The sequence below is a fragment of the Tenrec ecaudatus genome, unplaced genomic scaffold (assembly GCF_050624435.1).
Source record: "Tenrec ecaudatus isolate mTenEca1 unplaced genomic scaffold, mTenEca1.hap1 Scaffold_442, whole genome shotgun sequence".
Classification (NCBI taxonomy): Eukaryota; Metazoa; Chordata; class Mammalia; order Afrosoricida; family Tenrecidae; genus Tenrec; species Tenrec ecaudatus.
The window spans coordinates 197705-216881 of NW_027459348.1; the positions used below are offsets into that span (position 1 = coordinate 197705).

The 19177-nt window shown below is 40.2% G+C and overlaps 1 protein-coding gene across 3 annotated transcripts in view; it reads left to right on the forward strand.

Annotated features, from left to right (window-relative positions):
- Positions 1-19177, forward strand: part of LOC142436598 (thyrotropin-releasing hormone-degrading ectoenzyme-like) — a 256222-nt gene that overhangs the window by 102274 nt on the left and 134771 nt on the right. Inside the window, exon 3 of one of the 3 annotated variants that reach the window (XM_075540157.1) lies at positions 14271-17969. The exons of the other annotated variants lie outside the window; for them this stretch is intronic. The gene's annotated coding sequence lies outside the window, so the exon portion shown is untranslated. Of the gene's footprint in view, positions 1-14270; positions 17970-19177 lie in introns of those variants that run through there. 3 annotated transcript variants of the gene reach the window in all.

Sequence of the window (19177 nt, forward strand, 5' to 3'; positions counted from 1 at the left end):
AGGCCAACTGTTCATCTGAAAATGTCAGCAGTGGTTCACATAAAAGAACTTTGTTGTAGGTGGAAAGGGCAGAGGCATGAAAAGCAGTTAAAATTCAGGCCCAAAATGATGGCCACTTAGTGTAGGCTGTTAACAGTGGCATAGACAGGAGTAGAACAATTCTGGTTGGTAGCAGAACCATTTGGAATTTGTTGACGAAGATGTATGAGGTGTGAAAGAGAGAGAAATCAAGGCACCAACTCTAAGGTTTTGAGGAAAGAACCATAAATATATCAATAAACTCACTGACCCTGAGTCAATTCCAATTCAGTGACTCTGTAGGATAGAGTGTAACTGTCCCTTTGGGTGTCTGAGGCTGTAAACCTTTGTGGGAGCAGAAAACGTCATCCTTTCTCCTCGGTGTGGGTGATGGATTAGAACTGCTGATTTTGTGGTTAGCTCCACAAGCAAGTCACTTTGGCACCAGGGCTGAAGAATGAGAAGGGTGGAATTTCCATTTGCTGAGACAAAAGATCGTCTGTCCAAGAAGGAGATCACTTAGAGACTGACATATCTATTAAACATTTAGGTAGACATTTTATATCTGCTAGAAATTTAAACAGATGTTGGATTTGAAACTGGAGTTGACTGAGTGGTTTGGCTTGAGATATACATTTGTCAGTATCTAATGAAATGTGAAGCTTCGTGCACTCACCCTGGTGGTGAAAGAAGGTAGAAAAGAGAAGGGGACAAGGCAGCACTGACAGAGATCAGTCATCTGAGGCTATCATCTACATGCCCTTGAGTGGATTCCAGCAACTGCAAAGCTGCTAATAGAGGTGCTGAGGAAACCAGGAATAGACAATGTCTAGAGAGTATCTCAAATAGGAGCAGACAATTCTGACACATCATGTTACAGGCGGACTGACTGAGAATTAACTTTAGCAATGTTAAGGTAATTACTGACTGTGTTACAGATAAAGAAGCAAAACTAGGGACACTTATAAAGAGATAAATTGATATCAAGACAATGCCTCATACAATTGTAGACATGGGTAAGTTCAGTCTAGCTCAAGTGCATGGATCAGATGTTAAGCTGGGGGCTTCTCCTGACTTGCCTAACTATAGTGACTGATTACACAGAAAGAAAGAAGACAGAAAGGTCAATGACTACAGAGGAGGATGAGTCTGAGGTCCGAGGTCAGGCTTGTGGCTGCAGAGTTCATAAAATCCATGCACAGAAGGCCAAATGGCAAACTATTGGTGACGTCGAGGGTCATTAATGTAGATAGTGGGTCTTTGGTTGAAGTCCAAAGAACCCCAGGGGTTGATGAGCCAGATGTAGGATCCCCACCATCAAAAAGCGAGGCAGTTTCCCACAGCCTCAACTGACCAGTACATGAGTAGTAGGACACATTCCCCAAAGAAACCTCCTTCCCATTGCATGAGGGCTGTGACCTAAGTCAGGAGGTTGCATCCCGCCTTTATGTTCTCACCTGTGCTTGTCTACTCACAAGCAGACCCCAAGATGGGAATTGTTGTGCTGTGTTAGATCACATCGTGGAGGATTACTGGGAACGTATTGAGAATCCTGACCCAGCCAAGATGAGGCGCGACTTACCTGTCACAGTGACTTTGACAAGTTGCAGGGGATGTTGGCAACAAATACCTGATAGATGTGTTGAAGAGACAATGGATGTGGGGCATGGCTATAGACAATGGGTTTCTAGGAATTCCCAGTGATTTTCTAAGAGGAGGAGGGGAAGAAAGGCTTATGTTCTGATAATACTTATCTCTGGTGGACAAAGGCTGCTTCTGCAGAGCTGAGAGCTGAGAGCTGCCTTAACTTGCTTTCCCCAACCAAATCCCAGAGGAATAAGGAGCTTGCTACTTTCCATTAGAAAGTCAAATTTTAGACCAATTGAGCCAATAATAAACTACTAGTTGACCTGATTTTACTTAAGCTATGGAGGCGAAATGTGCATGTAAGGGTATTATATGACCAATGACCTTAAAATAAAATTTTCTATTAATAAATATTAAAATTTTAAAAATCTTAAAAGTAATTTTTATTTCTCGATTATAAACTCTGCAATGCCTTCTCTCCTCTCTTTTCCTTCTTTCCCAAGTTCTTTTTCAATTGTAGTACTGAGCAGTCTGTTTTTCTATTGTGGTCTCATCTGTTAACATACCCCCAAGGGTTTGAATTTTCTCCTCATGCGGTTTATCCAGGAGAGACCCCAGAGGAGAATTATGTAATTGGTGTTCACCATGTGAGGATTTGGTTTTAAATCTCTAAATTTGATAATTAACCTATCTGTAGGTAATCTATTTATATGAGATTGGCAGATCTTTTCTATTTCTAGCTGTTCAATTATAATTAAAAGTGTATCATCTACTTGATACAATACAGCAAGCTATCTTATTTATATTTTATCTTCATGAGAACCCTCAGAGGCATGGAGTGCTTCTTAAAAGGATGTGTTGTAGAAATTTGAAGAATGAAATTGTCCTCTTTCCTCCTATCCCAAAGACATACTAAAAATAACAACAACAAATACTTATATCACTTTTACTATATATGAGTCACTCCTTAGGACATGGAACATTTTGACCCATTTAGTGTTTTACTATGGCCTTAGGAGATAGTCCCTCTTATATTCTCATTTTCCAGATGAAGAAAACTAGGCATTTGGTGATGAAGTAAAGTACTCAGATTACACACTTGGATCTGGAATTTCAAACTCCATGATCTGTTCTCAGGAATAATACAAGACTTTTTCCTTTGTTGTTATTGTTGTTTTAGTTCCTTAAAGGCAATACATGTTCTTTATAGAAAAACTGGAAACTTAACTAGCTAAAAGTGCACATATGATAGCTCCTAATTTTATCTCCGAAGATATATTTGAGTATTTCAAGTGTGATTTCTTCATGGACATTTCATAATTAATTCAGTGATAGATAAAGTGAGTCAGAATTTTATTGGAATATTTTGTTATTCACCCTGTTTAAATTTCAATTAATTATAGACTGATAGTTTTCAGTTTCCTTTTGGTGCTGCTCAAAATCTGTATATCAAGAAGTTCTCTAAAGCGTATGCTCGATTACTTCTTTTCAACACTTTATGCTTTTATGAAGATCCATTACCCACCTGGCACAGAGGTGCCATCTTAGAGGAAGAACTGGTATTTTGTAACAAGAATATCTGCCTTCAGGGAGATTGTGGTTTTGATGAGGAAGCAATGAGATATTTATAGGAATGTGTGAATTAGAGACTTACACAATATGGGATGTAATTAAGTACCAACGTGTACGGTACAAATGTACGGTACAATTACCTGCTAGCCAGGCTATGAACAGTGACTCATTGTACTATATATCCAGAACATGAAATACCTATTAAAAGCAGCCTTCATTTTACTTAAGTCCAGAAAAAGAGAGGGGAATTGAATGAGAAGAAGAGATAGAAGTAGATGGGAGATCAGTTTTCATGTTGTGTACTAGGGAAAGCTCATAGATTTCACTTTATACATTTGGTTTTATATAGTATGTTGATCGATTTACTTTCCTATAATAGACAAATTATGAGATATAGTACCTTTTGAATTTTTGTAAATGAGAGAGGTTAGCTTGTGTAGTTTCTCAAGTTGTCACAGATGTATCTATGTCTTCATGCTGACAGCACTGATGACAACGACAGTCCTTCTCCTTGAAGGTAGGCACGCTTACTGTCTCTCATCCGGTAGCGTGGTTACAGTTCCATACTTACTCTGTGATTGGGTCTTCTCCCTGTATCAGTGGCTGTATTGTTGTTTTTAATTGGAGGTAATAGATTTATAATACTTGATTATGCATATTATAGTGATTATTTGTGATCCTTTCAGTGTGTTTTTTCTTCCTCCGTATATATTTTTTCTGCTTTTGCTTAGCTATTGGAATGTACAAATACTGAATACCATTTACCATATATACTTGTGTATAAGCCGAGTTTTTCAGCACATTAAAAAAAACAATTTTATTGGGGCTCATATAACTCTTATCACAATCCATACATACATCAATTGTGCAAAGCACACTTATACATTCGTTGCCCTCATCATTCTCAAAATTCGCTTTCCATTTGGGTTCCTGGAATCAGCAACTCATTTTCCTTTTTTCCCTCCCAATCCCTCCCTGCCCCCCTCTCCCTCATGAACCCTTAATAATTTATAAATTATTATTTTATCCTATCTTACACTGCCCAGTGTCTCCCTTCACCCACTCTTCTGTTGCCCATCCCCCAGGGAGGAAGTTATATGTAGATCCTTGTGATCGGTTCCCCGTTTTTAACCCCCATCCCTCCTGGTATGGCCACTCTCACCAATGGTCCTGAGGGGTTCATCTGTCCTGGATTCCCTGTGTTTCCAGATCCCATCTGTACCACTGTGCATCCTCTGGTCTAACCAGGTCTGCAAGGTAGAATTTGGCTCATGATAGTTGGGAAGAGGGAGCATTTAAGAACTAGAGGAAAGTTTCATTATTGCTACAGTGAACACTGAGTGACTCATCTCCTCCCCACTACCCCTCTGCAAGGGATGTCCAGTTGTCTACAGATGGGCATTGGGTCCCCGTCACACGCTCCTCTCTTTCACAATGATATGATTTTTTCCCCACCTGTCTTTGTTGCTTGAAACCTGGTCCCCTCGGCCCTTCATGATCACACATGTTGGTGTGCTGCTTCCATGTGGGCTTTGTTGCTTCTGGGCTAGATGGCCGCTAGTTTACTTTCAAGTCTTTAAGACCCCAGACACTATATCTCTCGATAGCCGGACACCATCAGCCTTCTTCACCACACTTGCTTATGCACACATTCATCTTCAGCGTTTATGTGGGGAAGGTGATCACACAATGATGGTTTTTGTTCTTTGGTGTCTGCTACCTGATCCCTTCAATACCTCGTGTTCACATAGGCTTGTGTGCTTCTTCTCTGTGGGCTTTGTGGCTTCCGAGCTAGATGACCGCTTATTTGTCTTCTAGCCTTTAAGACCCCAGATGCTATATCTTTTGATAGCCGGGCACCATCAGCTTTTCCCACCACATTTGCTTATGCATACGTCTATCTTTAGCGATCATGCTGGGAAGGTGGGAATCATGAAATGACCATTTAGCTGAGCAAGGTGCTCTTGTATTAAGGGAATGCACGTGAGGAGGCCAAATGTCCACCTGCTACCTTACTACTAAACCTATAAATATATGCACATAGGTCTATTTCCCCCATAATCATAAATATATTTACATATGTACATGTCTGTATTTAGGCTTCTGGGTATGCCCTTTTCCTCCTACTCCTTCCCTCTATTTCCTTACGCCTTCCTCCTGTCCCACTACCATGTTCAGCCTTCTTTCTGGTTTCAGTAATTCCTCTCAGTACCTTGCCCTTGGTCACTCCCTACCAGTCCTCCCATCCCCTCCCTGGCACTGGTTTTGAACCACTCCTTGTTCCCTTGTCCCTGAGTTGGCCAATACCTCCTCCTTTCCCCCACCTCCCACACTCTCATTTCCCTCCGGGACCTTTGGTCCCGTTATTTTCTTCTTACATTGTTTGTCCCGCCTATCTTATCTAGGTGGACCTGCAGATATAATAATATGTCAGCACATTTTTAATGCAGTTTTTATGATAAAATTATGTGCCTCAGCTGATATTCGTGTCGGCTTATATTTGAGTATATGGGGGTGTGTGTTTTCTTAAGTTGATCAAGTAACACTTTTTTTGTCGGGGGGAATAAAATTTCTGGGAGGTCTGTATAGCCTAGTCTAATTCTGACTTCATCCTCAAAACACTTTATTTCAACTAGAGCTCTTCAAACTTACAATAGAGCTATTTAATCTAGTGGGTTATTGGTGGAAACTAACATAAGCTGTCTCGGTGGGCTCTCAGGGAAACAGGTGAGGCAGTCCATCTCGTTTCAGTTTTCTAAGTACCACCGGGAAATACTTTTGTGCAAATGACTATCCTTGCTCCCCATTTGTAATCAAGTAAATGTAGACGCCTCCTGCCTCATGGAGCTAATTTATTTCGTCAAAGTCCTTCATAGGGTGATTTTTCTAAGGAAAAAGAAAGGCAGTTCCCATTAATTTCAATGGCAAATATTTTTATGCATTTCCTACCCCCACTGCCTTATGCTAAAACAATACCAAATCCAAGTCACTTCAGGATTTATCAGCCATTTTACAACAATCCAGCAAGGCAATTTTCCCTTCATTAATTATAATATGATCATTTAGCAGTCCTTGTTAAGATATTTTGCATTTACCGCATAGTGTACATTTCCAAGACTACACTAAAAATGCAAAGCCAAAAAATAGCACTGTGACAATGAGAGAAATCAATGAAAACAATGCATTTTAGTGGGGACGCTGCATGAGATTATTACGGCTATAAACCAGCAAACCATGAGTTCATTGAGAGGAGCATGTAATGCAACACAACAGAATTGAATTAACTAATTCAACTAGTATTTATTGAGTAGTGACCAGATAACGTTGTCCTCAGCGATGATAATAAATGGTCTCTTCCATTAGGAACCTAAAACCTAGTTGATTTTTATGACTGTGCAGCTTGCCAGCATTGTTTGATGTTCAGTTTGCTTACCACCCTCCCCTATGCGTTCGTTTTTAAGAGTGTCTGGCCTTTACAACGTTGGGTTTGTGCCCAAGCATATTTTCATTAATTTAGTATTAGTCTTGTGAAAGAGTGCTTCTCCTCCTGAAACTACATGCAATTTCAGAAAGTGCTTAACTTGCTCGGGTGTGTTTGTAAGGAGCCCCCCAAGGCGTTGTTTACAGACTCCAGCAGCAGTATCCGGTCCTGACAGCTCTGCAGTGAAGTGAGAGAACGGACTGGCTCCACTATGTTGACTTGAATCATTGCTAAAGTCTCATGCTCTGTATTCTTCCCCCCCACCCCTATTCCCATGGCTTTAATGATGCCACGCCAGTGATGGGACCTTCTCTCAGGATCACCCGAGCCCAGCCTCGCTCGCCTGCTCCCAGACATCTCTCGGAGTTCTGTCCCTGCCCTAAATCCTTGATTTTCCCCTTTTATTGGGTCCTTTTCTGTTGGCACTAAAAATGGGGAACTGTTTCTCTTCACTTAAACACACAGACCCACACACTTCCACTCCCACTCATTCCAGCCACTGGACAATTTCTCTCCTTACTTTTATAGCCTTTAAGAGGTTAGCTGTCTGTACTGACTCCAATTTTTCTCTCTCCTTTGTCTTTTGAATGCACTTAACACCAGGCTTTTGCCCCCTACACGCCACTAAAACTGTGCTTGTCAAGTGCAAGAATGCCTCTCCATTGTGAACTTCAGTGGTCAATTCCCAGTTTTCATCTTGAACTGCCAGCAGATTCTGACACAGTTGTTCTCTCAACTCCTTAAGATACTTTTTTTTCATTTGTCTTTTCAGACAACACATTTCTCTTCCCTGCCTGCCATCCCTCCTGCTGCTCATTGGGAATTCTCTTCCTATGTATTTACTTTCCTTTCCGTCTCTCTTCACATTTTCTCTCGAAGTGTCCGGGTCTCAAGTTGAGTAGCTCTTTTCTTAACTACCAACTTTAGTCACTTATTGACTTCACCTAGCTTCTTTAATTACTATCTGCTGATAGCTAACAACTCCCAAATTTGATCTTTCCAATTGAGTTCGCTCTCAATTTCAGATGTCTACTTTGTACTATTTGGCATCTGTTTGAGTGTCTAAAGCGTATATGAAAATTACCATGTTCAAATTTGAGGTACACATTGTAAATCACTTTCTTTTTCCTTCTGAAGTTTTGCCTATCTCAGAACAGGGCAGATCCATTCCTCCAAAAGTTGTTTGGTGTTCTTGCTGGCTGCTGTCTGGTGATTCATTCTCACGGTGGTCCTGTGTGTGTGTAGACTAGAATACGACTCCGTTTGCTTTTCGTTGTTGTGAACTTTTGTTAGTAGATCGCTAGCCCTGTCTTCGCTGGTATCTCTGAGGGGAAATGAATCGTTAGCTTCTCAGCTAGGAGCCAAGCACTGAAGTGTGCTAGCTAGAGAACCCCTACATTGTTTAGAAAACACACAAACAAAGTAGCAACCTTAGATTTAAACTCTTTGTCTCTCATGTCACACACCCAAGTCATAATGCATCTTTTTGGTTCTATATTATAAATATCTTGGAAATCTGATCACTTCTAGCCATTTACCATTGTAACAGCTCATACTGTTATCTGACTCGCCCCGCTTTCTTTGTCTTTGTGCACCTTTTAACTGAAATGGATTCTGATGTTAAGTGGTATGTGAATGTGATATGTCCTGAATTTTAAGATTCTGTTGGACAGATGTTCGATTTAGCTGCTGCTGCTGCTCTCCTGTTCACACCTTGCCTTGGCACCTAGTGCCCATTCAGGGATTCTTTGGTGTTTCAAGACCCTGGATGGTGTGGCTGCCGCTCCATCCTCGTCTCCGATTCCTCTTCTCCTTGTGCACACCTGTTCTGGTTACACTGCCAGCCTACTGTTTCTTACAAGCACTACGCAGGCTCCTTACTTGGGTGTTTTCACTTGCCCTTCTTTCAGCCTAAAGCCCCCCTTCCTTCAGATGTATGCGTACTTAAAATAATCTGTTTTTCAGAGTTGTGTTTTCTGACTTCCGCTTTTTATATTATAGCCTTGCGGTCACTCCTTATCTTCCTTCTTTGTTTTACTCCTCTCCCTTTCCCTCATTTCATGCAGCATTAAGGTTATCATTTCCCTTATTAAATCTTGGTCTCTAGCCCTTGTCCCACAGCAGGCACTTGGACGGCGGGGAGAAGAGTGTCTTAGTCGGAGGGAAGATCCATTGCCAAGGCTTTGAGGTGTGCAATGTTTTAGTCTGATTAACAGCAACAAGGCCAGTGAGGTTGGACTAAAGTCAGTGGGGAAAGGGGTAGCAAGAGATGAGATCAGAAGGGGCCAATTATATATGACTTTAGGGGTTTTCACTCTGTGTTTTTTTAAGAGTTTGGTTTTGGGTGTTAGGAATGTGACCTCAAGATAGGCGATACAAGAAGAGATGGTTTTATTTTCTTGTTTGCAGCTCGATTTCCACTGCCGAGTGCCGTGCCTGACCCAAGGGAGGTACTTAACAAATCTTTCAGTGTTTTCCCATCTTCCATTTTAACCCTTTGTATTATGTGGAAGATAAGAAGCAAACCTTTTCTTTTACTGTTGTTGAAAGTATATACCAATTCCCCATGTTGACCTTAATGCTAGTGAGTACATACCCCAGGTCTGCAACCTTCCTCATTCTCCTTTGCCGAGTCATTCCCCTCCAGGAACTTGAACGTTTTGCCCCTGAGGTTTCTAGTTAATATTTCATGTTGCTTTGGTCAGCTTGATCTCATGCAGTTTCAAGGGCTCCAGGTAGTGTGAAGCCTATGAGCATTTGAAACGCTGGTACACACTTTTCTCCTGTTTGGTCCAGTTATTCCACAGAAGCTTTGGTCAAGATGTTCAGTAATGGTAGCTGGCTGCCATCTAGTTCTCGTGGTTCATCTTGTTTGAGAAAATGATGACGGTTTTCCTCATAATTGCCAAAGCTGTGCCTTTTCGGTAAGTAAGATGTCAACGAGACTAAAGATGTGGTATCTCTATTTGCAACAGCCCTGCCATTAGGGCCCCCAAGTAGAGTTTGCTGTGAAGACTGGGGGCAAGTGCATTGAGCTTTGTTTACCATCAGAGCAGTGTGAGGGTGGAGCTGTTAAGAAGGGTGGTTTTGCATGAAATGCTTTTTTCTTCTGAAAATGCAGAATCTCGCTTTTCTTGGGCATTAGAACCACATTAATTAATGGATTTGACATATGTTTATTGGCTGTTTACTAGATACTATTCTGCCAACTGGTGGAAAATCAGCAGTTAATGAAACAGATATTCCTGTTCTCCTGGAGCATACTTTTTAATGGGAAAAGACAGGTCGAAAACAAAACATTTATGATGTTAGAAAGTGATAACTTATATACGAAAAATAAAATGTTGGCAGGTCGGGCTGTAGTTTTAAACAAGGTGTGTGGTCAGGAGAGAAAGCTGCTCAAAAGGCATGGAGGAGGCCCCACCTGACCCCTGGCCTGCCTGTTGACATGAGGCAGACGTCAGCCATGCCTCGACCTTCCGTCCTTCTCTATCCTATGCTGACACGGACCATTCCTGCCATGACACTCTACGTTCATGCTGCGTTTCATGCTGAGGCAGAAGTCACACATAGGACCCACAATTGTGTATTAGGGGAATTGGGAGGTAATCCCAAGTCAGGATCAGCAAACAATACAGTTATGGTCATTGGTCCACAGCAGCATCTTCATAGCCAATAGCCAGCTCTCTCTATAGTATCAGCCTCTCGCCACATGATCTCTTGGCCTCTGGCTCTTGCGGCCAAGAAGCTGACCTGCTGCTCTGCCTCGCAGTCTCAGTGTCTGCTCTCTCTCTCATGATCTCTCTGCTTCAGCCTCTGATGTTGGGTTGGTTTCTTTGCTAAGTCCCATGGTGTCTACATCATATCTTCTGGTGTATCTGGTGTCTTTGCTCTTGGCTTGTGCTACTTTAGAAAGGGATTTCAAATATACTCCTTTGGTAGTTGTTCTTCTGATGGGTGATCCTGGGACTTCTCTCTCTGCTCCTGCTTTTGAAGTGTCTCTTATATAGAGAAAATGATTTTGAGGTGTGGTGTTTAATCTTTCAGCAGACCATAGCCCCAAGGAAACAGGGTGCTGGCTTGGTTTACCCCCTCTGCTGCAGTGGAGACTTCATCCCCCTAATCTACTGTCAGTGCAGTAGAGAGCTCTCTCCAAAACGGAATTCGAGCCAGCAGCGCAGAGGCCAGCAGTTTTAGTACATCATGTAAGGATTGTGGCCAAAGGACCATATTCATTGATGCTATCTCAAAGGCCTAATGGTGAAATGGTTCATTATTCAGCTCCCTACCAACTGGTTGGCAGACGGAACCCACCCATTCATTCGGTAGAAGCAAAAACTGGAGATCATTTGATTGCAGCTAAGATCATTCTAGTGCAGGGGTTCTCGATCTTTCTAATGCCATGACCCTTTAATACAGGTCCTCATGTTTGATACAGACCCCCAACCATAAAATTATTTTTGTTGCTACTTCATAACTGTAATTTTGATACTGTTATGAATCATAATGTAAATATCTTATATACAGGATGTATTTTCATTGTTAAACAAATTGAACATATTTAAAGCATAGGGATAATCACTGTAGTAATTATATATTGTGAAACATTTATTTTTAATGACAAATAAAAGAAATTTGGTCTTGAAGCATGGTGTAGCATGGGTAACAGTCTTCATGCCCAGTACTTGTATGTGGGTGTATCTGCATGTGGGCGGACCTGCCTGGAGACAGATAGAGAAGGGTCTCGGTTCCTAAGACCATTGGAAATGTGTTGAGAACCGCTGCTCTAGAGGATAATTTTACTTGGTCACATGGCATTACTGTGAATTGACATGGACTCAATGGCACCTGAGAGAAGCCTGAAGGAGAACATTGTCTGACTCCTTGGAGAAAAGTCGGGGGACCGGGTCAGACTGCATGGACCTGAGAGTAGGATTTGTAAACTAACTGTTGCTGACAATCAAAGATCTTCCATGGTTAATGAAAGGCTCACTTTCATTTTGAGCAGAGGAGCAATTGAACTCTGCTTTGAGTTAATATTAAGTGGTCACTTAAATAACCCTGATAGCATGGTTGTTACGCATTGGGCTGCCTAATTGCTAGGTCAGCAGTTCAAAACCACTAGAAACTTGGTTTGAGAAATATAGGGCTTTCTACTCCCATAAATAGGTCCAGTCTCAGAAACTCGCAGGGGCAGTTCTACTGTGTTTTCTAGGGTCATTGTGAATCAGCATAGACTCAATAGCAGTGAGTTTCAGTTTTTAGCTGCTTCATATAATATGGCTTTGGGGGATAGAGGAGAATCAAGGGCAGAAGCTGAGAGGCTCCTGCATTAATCTGAGAAAGAATGGAATTTTCTACAAGAGTGCTAGCAGTAGAGGTTGACAGAGTGAACTTATTTTGGATGGATTTTGAGAGGAGACCCACCACAGTTTGCTGCATTACATCTGGAAAAAAGGAAGTTGGGTGCCTCTTTCTCTGAACTGCTTTTTAGTGTAATTTGGTGGCAACTAGTTTGAAAAACGATGCTCTTTCTTCTTTCCCTTGTAGCTTACACTTCTGCATAGCTACAGTGAAGGGGCGCAATCTTTTCATGCTTCCTTATTCCCTCGTGGTTGTTTGAAATTAACACAGTGGGATGAGTCATTTGTATTTTCAGTTTTGTCCAAACAGAGCAGCTGTACTTGGAACAAAATGATGGTTGTAATAATCTTTTCTTGGAGTAAATTGTTCTTTCACTGGCCATTGGTCAATCCGGAGTTAATTATAACCAAATAGCTATCCTAAGCCTCAGAGGACAAGCGCAACATTTCATTAAAGTCTAGGCTGGGGAGTACTGCTGACAGAAGCACTGCCAATCAGGCAATTTGAAAAGAAAGGTGACCATTCCTATAAACTTGAGAGCTAAAATAGCTTATATTGAGATCAGTAGGTTTTTCAAAATAGCTTCATTACAAGAAACTGAGACTGAGGGGTCGTTATGTAAATTAAGGTTACCCTTCTAAAAGCCAATAAAGGCAGAAAGCTCTCTAAGAGAGAAATAGTCAAAATATATTTTTTGTCTCCCTTTTCCCAGTGTTATTTTAAGCATTCTTTATCCAGTTCTGAGCTTCTCAGAAAAAAGACAGGGACTACTTGTTGATTGATGATCCTTTCTGCGGTTTAGGGGCTTCGAATGACCATGATCATGGCTTTCCTTTACCTTCAGCATTTAGGCTGTCTGATCTGATACAATAAAGAAGAGTAACAAAGATCTTTGTTGTAAACCATGGAATATTCACTCCCAATCTTGTGGAGCGAAAAGCAGATGTCCCTCTCTCACCTGAGTGAGGTATACTTTGTTTACTTTTTATTTTCTGTAATCTCAGAGGGGATTGTCTCTCAAACCATATAAAAATTAAACTGGGATGGATATGAGGAAATTATCACAAGAAAAATAAATTGAAATATTTTTCCAGTTAATAACAAAGGTACAGTCTTCTAAATAGTGATCGATGCTGTCATCATTAGGAGTCATTAAGTTGACACTAACTCAGAGAGAGTGCAAGTATGCTGTTAGGTACATGGAGTCAGTGACCACCCATAGTGACCACTATACACATCAGAATGCTACACCGCATGGCCCTGTGCCATCTGCACAATAGTTCCTACCCTTGAGCCCATTGTTTCAGCCACAGTGTCCGTCCATCTCCCTAAAGACTTTCCTTTTATATTGATGCTCCTCCACTTAACCAAGTTTGGTGTCATTCTCAAGGGACTTGTTTCTTTTGATAATATGTACAAATATGTAAGATGAAGTCTCTCCTTCCTTGCCTCTAAGGACCACTCTTGGCCATATTTCTTCCTCAACAGATATTTATTTCTCCTTTGGGCAGTCCAAGTACTTTCAATATTCTTGACCAGCACCACAGTTCAAATGGATCCATTCTTTTTTGGCCTTCCTTATTGCATATCCAACTTTCACATGCATATGAGGCAATGAAAAATACCATTGCATGGGTCAGGCACACTTTAGTCCTCAAGGTAACACCCCGCTTTTCAAGACTCTAAACAGGTCTCTTGCAGCAGATTTACCAAATGCAATGCATCAGTTGCTTCCATGAGTAGCGATTGTGGATCCAAGCAAGATGGAATCCTTGGCAACTTCAGTTTCTACATTTACCATGTTGATACCCGTCAGTTCAGTTGTCAGGATCTTGGTCTTCTTGACATTGAGTTGTAATCCATACCATAGACTGCAGTTCTTGATCATCAACAGCAAATACTTCAAGTCCTCCTCATTTCCAGCAATCTAGGTTGTGCCATCTGCATGTTGCAGGTGCTCGAAGCCTTCCTCTACTTATCGCAGGGGTTAATAAGCCTTCCTCCAATTCTCATGCCACATTCTTCTCCTTATAAGCCAGCCTCTCATGATTTTCACAGCATATATATTAAACAAGTATGGTAAGAGGATACAACCCAGACGCATAACTTTCTTTATAGAGAGAGCAGAAGGAAACACTGCCTAGCTACATCCTCCTATCAGTTTTTGTTATCTTGAGCTTAATGTTGAAGCCAGGGTCAATCCATCTTGATGAGGGTAGTAATATTTTTGTGCTTCCTTCTTCTTTAGCAAACATGAAGCCCTTTTCCAGGGGCCAGTCTCTCCAGGTAACATGTCCAGAGTATGTGAGATGTCTCACCATCTTCGCTGCTGAGGAGCATTCTGTTCTTGAGCACTTCAATCTTCTCTCTGTTTCACATGATGTTATGTATTGATCCAATTTTAAGCACTTGGGGTTTTTGTTTCTTTTTTCAGATTGAGTTGAAATCCATATTGGAGTGAATTATATTTATAAAATAAGATTTTTGCAAACTACATTTTTACTTGATTGACTGTACCACTGCAGTATCTGAGATTGAGATTGAAACATTATGATTTTCAAATGGAAAATATATTACTACGTCAGTTTTAGCCTTACAACCTCTTTCACGATCTTTGAGAACTGTGATGCAGCTGCAGCACATGTAAATGTAAAACAGACTGAAGTGTAAAAAAGAGAGGTGGCCTGCATGGGAGGTTGCCATACATAAGCAGAGCGGATCCAATATGGCAGTCGTAAATGATGCCCCTGGGGCATCTCTAAAGCTTTAGGGAGTCTAATTTTGAAAGAAGGAGTGAGTTCCAAATGCCATTTTTCAACTGGAGGAATTTTAATGGTTTATAGTTTAGATTTATTCTTTATTGGCTTTATTTTCTCCTATGGGTTTAGTCTCCTTATGAGAAATAATTCATGAATGACCTAAAGTATCTCTTCAATAAGATAGAATAGCATGTTTTTTAGCTTTTAAATTGTTTAGCATTTTCTTCTATTTTACAGACTGGAAAAACATTCACTTGACTGTAAAATAATTGGTAGGTTTATAATGTTTAGGATCATTTAGCTTAAGTACATGTAGATAGACCCTGCAAGTTTTTATTAATATTAATAAAACTAGATAGTGAGTGGTATGAATCCTGGTGAGCCAAACTTCTCCAGTGGACGAAACCAACACTCTGTAGCTGTAGCAGAAGTTTGGTTATACTTCTATACTTATGCATGGACTTGGGTCACATTCAGTGCTACTTGCTGAGATTTGAGGGATTGTCAAAGACTATATGGCCCAAATGTAGATATGACAGCCATAAAGTGTATAAGGCTTCCCTTTCACAGTTTCACTTTATATTAATTATTTAATCATTTAAGAGATTTAATTGGGCTATCATCTTAATATCTGTTAAACTACCTTACCCTTTCCTGGCATCTGTATTGAGACAATTTATAAGAATAAATTTCAATCAAGGAAATAAATCTCCAAAATCAATATGATAGTGATTAGAGGACATTCACTGTAACAGATCAGACACTAGATAAATATTTTACAGTTTGGGAGCCATAACATGACATCGACAACTACTCAACTTCGTAGAGGTGGCAAGAAAGCAGCCATAAATAATTTATAAGTGAATGAGGATAGGCGTCCCAGTAAAATTTTACACAAAAACAGGTAGGCATGTGGATTTGGCCACGGACTCTACTTGATTGCCTCCTTCATTCAACAACACAAAAACCTATAGTTTCTTTAAACTAAGAGGTTATAATCAGGGATGTATTTTCTTTCTACATTTCTATATATGCTTAAAAATAAAACTCAACTGTCACATTAAAAAGAACTGGTACATTTAGTTTTTATTAAGATAATCAATTTGTCTATAAATATATATAATGGTACCCACATTAATTGAGTATACATATGTATCAAAATTATAATCATATGCTATATTATTTGTATATGATAAATGACTATATTTGTTTCTATATAACTTTTGAAAAGTTTAAATTATATGTATGGGTAAATTAATTTATTTGTATGTACCATATTAAACATATTTATGTACAGTATATTAAAAATCAATATTGCATATTCATCTAAAGACTTATGTTGATACTTTTGTCTAATTTATTTAACATTCTCACCTGGAATGAATAATATCTGGAAACTTCAGGATCGATAAACCCATTTTTCTCACCACTTTGAATAATGCTGAAAATTAAGAAGAGCGGTAGTAAAGCATAATGACTGATTCTATACTGCTGACTCAGGGAACTGGATTTAAATTTCAGGTCTGCTACTCAGTGTCTGTGAGATCTCTGGCATTCAGATATTTAAATCTATAAATGGGAATGTTTCCAAGTTCACAGATTTACTGTGTCCATGGTATGTTTCAAGGAGCCCTGTGGTGTAGTGATTACACGTTGGGTAGTTGAAAACTACCAGCCCCTCCTGGAGAGGGAGATGAGGCTTTCTACTCCCATGAAGAGTTACAGACCCGGAGACTCACAGGGGCAGTGCTACCCTGTCTTACAGAGTTGCCGTGAGTCAGAAGTGACTCAATTGCAGTGAGTTTGGTTTTTGTTTTTCTTTTTGTAGGTTGTAAGTATTTTAATATGTGTTTGTGGTAGTCACCTAATCTGGTGTCAATTTAAGGATTGAGAGTGTACGGGTTAAGTCTAGGTTGTCAATCTGGAGATAGCCAATGAGACTTCTGTGTGGGCATGGGCTTCTCCTGAGAATTCTGGGAAATCTGGTACTTCCTCCTTGGAGAGCTGGAAGACACCTCTCTCTCTCCCATTCCCTGGGAGACATTGCAGAAGACAAGTTACATGGACGCAACCAGACCTCGGAAGCTGGAGAAGCCACAGAGAAACCCCTGCCAGCGCTGAGATGCTTACAACGCCACTGGACCCGGAGACTTTCTACCCACTGGCTTGTGATCATCCTGCATTTGGCTTCATTGCATGTGTTTCGTGATTCTGAAGAGGACTTTATAGATTGATATCAGACATATGGGCTTATATCAGACTACGGACTTGATCTGGACTGGGCTGGGATGTTTTCTCCATGTTCAATTGCTCTTGTACAGAAACCTGTCTCTTATATACATATACATGTTTGTGAATATGTTTCTCTAGTCTACCCGAACTAATACAGTATTTTTATTGTTAGTTGCTATCAAGACAGTTTTGGTGCATGGCTACTGCATATTTTCAGAGTTAAAAACCCTTTTAAATTTTTAAAGATATTTAAGAGTTCAGAACGAGAGTGCTAGGTTTCTCTTCCAAAATAGCTTTGGGTGGGTTCTAACCAGCAGCCTTTTGGCTAGCACTCAAGATTTTAACTATTTGAGCTACCCGGAGACTTTATAATATGTGCTGTCTATTTTTATTTTTATTGGTTCAATCTTTCTTAAAAGTTTAAGTTCACTAAGGCTCACGCTTAGGCATGTAACGCCCCTGCTTCAGAACTTGGCCATAGGAAGAATAGAGTTCTTCCCCACATGGCAATGGATTTACCCCTGCGAAGTGCGGGTGAAGTGAGGTCAGAGTAGGCAAGGGATGTCTTTAATGCAACAATCTTAGAGAGAACATAACATGTTTCAGAATGAATTCTATTTTTCAAAGCTAGAGGATATAAAAATTGAGGATCTGTACCCAGTGTCATCTTTTATATATATGTTGTCAAACATATCAGTCATTTGAAATTTAAGATTAAAAAACCCTACAAATAAATGATCACAATAAAGAAAATGTACTGATCCTCATTTTTTGATGGCAGTTGATTTATTTGGGCTGATATAATGCTGTTGTATTTTGTGTTTTTGTTTTATATAGTGAGCCTAGAAAGTGAATCTTTATGGTTGATGTCATGTGTGAAGTGTTAGAAATATAATGAAGATATTACTTTAAACTTCACAAAAATATTAAAGTTTTCTATTTATTAGTCTTTTTGTGCCCTTCAGGATATAGTAGAATCAAAGTTAATATTGCAATGTATCTTTCATGCATGTGTTTCTAAAATTCTTTTGAAGACAATGAAAAGGGTTTGGAGTAAAAATAATAAATGTGCACTCCTTTCTTAAGTGAACACACTCAGGCGTGATATTTAGTTATCTGTACTGAGACTGGTAAAATTTTTAAAATGTTAAGGTAGATAGTTGCAAAAGCAGTAAAATTTATATATGTGTCTAAATAAAGAAAGAGACTTTTTTTTTTAATCTTAAGGGAATGATTCATAGTGTTGCTGTTAGCTGTTAGGGGCCATCGAGTTGGGCCCAGCTCATAGCTCCGCCACCTGGTGCTGCGCCATCCTCCCTATTGTCTTCTGCTTAAGCCCATTGATGCAGCCACTGTGTCAATCCTCTTGCTGAAGGTCTTCCTCTTTCTTTCTGCCTTGCTACTTTACACCAAGCATGATGTCCTTCTCCAAGGACTTGTCTCTCCTGAAAACATGTCCAAATTATGTGAGAGAAATCTCACCATCCTTGCCTCTGAGGAGCCTGCTGGCTGTACTTTTTCCAAGACAGATTTGTTGGTTCTTTTGGCAGTTCATGGTACATTCAGTATTCTGAGCCAGCATCATAGTTCAAATGCATCAAGTCTTCCTTAATCTTCTTATTCACTGCCCAACAGTGCATATGAGGTAATTAAAATTACCAGGGCTTGGGTCAGGTGTACCTTAGGTACATAGTTGAGAGGCTTGGAATTCCCAAGTCATGGGTGAAAAGTCAGTATGGCGGCTTCTCTTTACTCATGAAGCTACAGGGTTGATGAACCTAAGATTGGCAGGTCAAACAGACTGCTGACATCTATTGGAAGCAGATGAGTCTTAAGAGCAACAAGCAATACAATAGGCCTCTGGTTCACATCCGAAGAATTAGAAGTCAGATGATGTGGTCCTGATACATGTCCTATACCAGTGGTTCACAACTTTCTAATGCTGCGACTCTTTCAGACAGTTCCTCATGTTGTGGTGACCCACCACCCATAACATTATTTATTGCTATTTCATTACTGTAATTTTGCTACTGTTATGAATCGGATGACCCTGTGAAAGGGTCCTTCAATTCCCAAAGGGGTCACGACCCACAGGTTGAGAATCACTGCTCTAGAGCGAGAAAAAACCTAAAGATATTTATCTGAATGTCTGTATGTTATTGTT